At 34.9% G+C, this 3,072-nt stretch overlaps 1 protein-coding gene across 5 annotated transcripts in view; it reads right to left on the bottom strand.

The window, feature by feature from the left end:
* The window catches only part of Tfg (trafficking from ER to golgi regulator), a 27,620-nt gene that overhangs the window by 6,046 nt on the left and 18,502 nt on the right, over positions 1–3,072 (bottom strand). The window lies entirely within an intron of this gene.

Here is a 3,072-nt window from a genome sequence, read left to right on the forward strand (position 1 = left end):
ATCACCTTGGAACAACCATGTCACCAAGAACACACTAAGCCTATGTGCTCCATATTTTCACATTTGCTCCAGTCTTTAGGGTCCAAAGTCAAAATTGGAAATCCTTCCGTACAATGTGTGAAATTCCTGACTCCTAACCTCCCCATGTCAAAATCAAAACTCCTACCTACAGTCAACCAAAAACAGTGGTGCTTTCTTAAGCAGGTCTCTATATTCAATTTAATCTCCCTGATTATGTTCAGAGATCCAAACATTTCTCACTAGTCTTCTCACATGTTCTTGTTTTAGTTAAAACGATCCATTTCATGGGTTCATAGGATATTTAATTGTTTTTTGGCCTTTAATTCATTTATAATTACTCCACTCTCTCAATGACTAACTGCAACAGTCACATACTTAAATGACCTTCTTTAAAACCTAGTTATAACTCTAATAAACCTTTGACTTATACTTTATTTCCTAGTGAATTTATCTGCTGCTTACTTTTTTAAATAAGCCACACTGATTTCTACTTTATATAAATGTGTACACTGGCCCCATTTTCCTTAAGATTGTGATAACTTTGACCATACTCTTGTTCTTTTCTGATAGGCCTAGGATTCTAGTTAACACCTGTAGTCAATCAAACTCTGTCAGGATAAGAAAAGCAAGTACAGAGAATCTAGATTTTCTGTATACTTTTAATACTGTGACAGTAAGTGGATTCTGAAGATAACACATAGCTTACTGCTTTATTTTACCAACACAGAAGGGTGATATGAAGAGTTTTTGAGCTAACTTACTTAGGTTGTACTGCCAGATCTGCTGACTCTGGGCATGCTACTGAATCTCTTTCTGTGCCAGCTTCTTCAATTATGTAAAAGGCACACGAATTCTGACTTCAAGATTACTTAGAAGGGTTATGAGTTAAACAAAGCTTATAGCAAAATCTTCTAAAGGCAATTTCCACTTAGAAAGCTTAATTTAACCACTATTACTAGCAGGTTTTCCTTGAAAGCAGTCTCTAACTGATCCAATAGCATGTCATCAGAACTTCTCATGGTTTAAATCTAAAACATCACCAAAGCCCATGTACTAAAGCTGATGAACGTTTGAGAAGTGTTGGAAATGAATGCCTGGACATTCCCATCGGTTATCCCACCGATGAACTGATAGTTGGTTGGGTACCAGAAGGTGAAAGGAAAAAAGAGGAGTGGGGATTCTTGAAAGCATGCACTTTAAGAATGCATCTTGTTGGTAGCCCCTTTCACTTCCTTGTTTCTTTCTTTCTGACCACCACAGAGTAAATAAATAGCCTTCGCTTACACACACTCAGACCCTAAGGTGTTTGCCTTGTTTCAGGCCCAAGCTAGTGGAGCCAGTGGATCATGAACTGAGTTTCTGAGACCATGACCCAAAATACATTCCTTTCCCTTAAGTCACTGATTCTCAACCATGACCCTTTAATATAAGTTCCACATAAAGCTGTAGTGGCCCTTGACCATAAAATTATTTCACTGTTACCTCATAATTGTAATTTTGCTAGTTATGAATCATAATATAATAAATTTCTGATATGTAGGATCTTTGATATGCAACCTCCAAAGGGGCCCAAACCCACAGGTTGAGACCACTACCCTAAGTTATTTTCTCAAGCATTTTGTCACTGCAAGATAAAGTTGATATACCATCATTTTAGACATATGGTTTATCCACTAACAGTCAAGTACAAATGAGAATCTATGCTAGATTATGTAATAGGAATGCTGATCACCAGGTTAAAATATATGACTGACTGGTTTACAACTTTACTTGTACACATGCACACACTTCCCCTAGAGAAGATACTGTACTATTAATCCTAAAAATACTCAGTGCTTGGCTCTTCTTTTCTCTCTTATATATAGCTTATTGCTGTTGTTTATTCTGTTTTTCTAAGACTTCATTCTCTTCACTTCTACATTACTCTGGTAGCTATTTCCTCCTGTAACCATATCACACCTGAAGAATTAAAAAAATATATACTCCAGTTGTTATCTATGTGAAGACAACTAAGTAAACATATCCACATGAAAAGGTAATATATTCAAATGTCTTCTCGAAATCTAGCATAATTCTCTTCAGTAAATAATCCCACAAAAAATTTCCAAGAAAATCAAAATGAATAAATCAAATAAATTCTCTATTTTAAACTGCTAAAATTGGCAAAGTAAATGGTTCAGGTAAACCCTTCCCCAAGTAGCAAAAACTTGAACAAAGTAGAAGAAAACAATTATTTAAAATAATAACTAGTAAGTCAAATATCAGAGAAACCAAAAAGGAGTTTTACCCTGTAGAAATACAGTGAACTAAGAATTTCAAGACAAGCATCATGTTAACAATTTCATGGTTGGACAAGGAGCTGGAAATGGAGGATGAAACTCCCCATCATAGAAGGCCTAATTACTTGCACTAGAATAATTATAAACTTTGCCCAAATCCTTAGGCACTTATCTGCTTATGAAATGGGGGTAAATCCAAGAGGTCTCAGAACAAGAAAAAAAAAGGAAAGAGGAGACAAAGGAAGATGCAGCAACTACTGCTGAAAATAAAAACAAAAACAAAATGACAACAACGAAAAAAAAAAAAAACAACCCAAAGATACCAGCTACTTTCCCCTAGTAATTTAAGTCCATACATACTAAGAACCTGCTGGATCTTGGGGGGGGGCGGGGGGAATCAAAAATTACAAGTCAGCAAGACACACTAATGAAAATGTTCCCTTTACAATGAAAACCTGCAAGATAGGTAGAAACAAGAAAATAAAACACATAATACTGGAAAACAGCCAATAAAACATGAAGCACTCTGCAACATGTATGTGGTTAGATCCCCCTCCAAGAAAAACAGGTCAATGCTGACAAAATACAATTCAAAAAATTTAAAGCACTGCTTTATAGCTAAAATCTTATTCATATAAAAGCAACTAATCAGAACTCTGTTTAATTTTAAATTTCCTAAGATTAGAAGAGGTAGCAAGATATATCAAATGCAACTTACAAAAAAAAAAATTCTGAATTTTTTTTTTAAATAAAAGTTCTGCTTTAAAAAAAA

This window comes from Mastomys coucha, unplaced genomic scaffold, assembly GCF_008632895.1.
Source record: "Mastomys coucha isolate ucsf_1 unplaced genomic scaffold, UCSF_Mcou_1 pScaffold12, whole genome shotgun sequence".
Taxonomy (NCBI): Eukaryota; Metazoa; Chordata; class Mammalia; order Rodentia; family Muridae; genus Mastomys; species Mastomys coucha.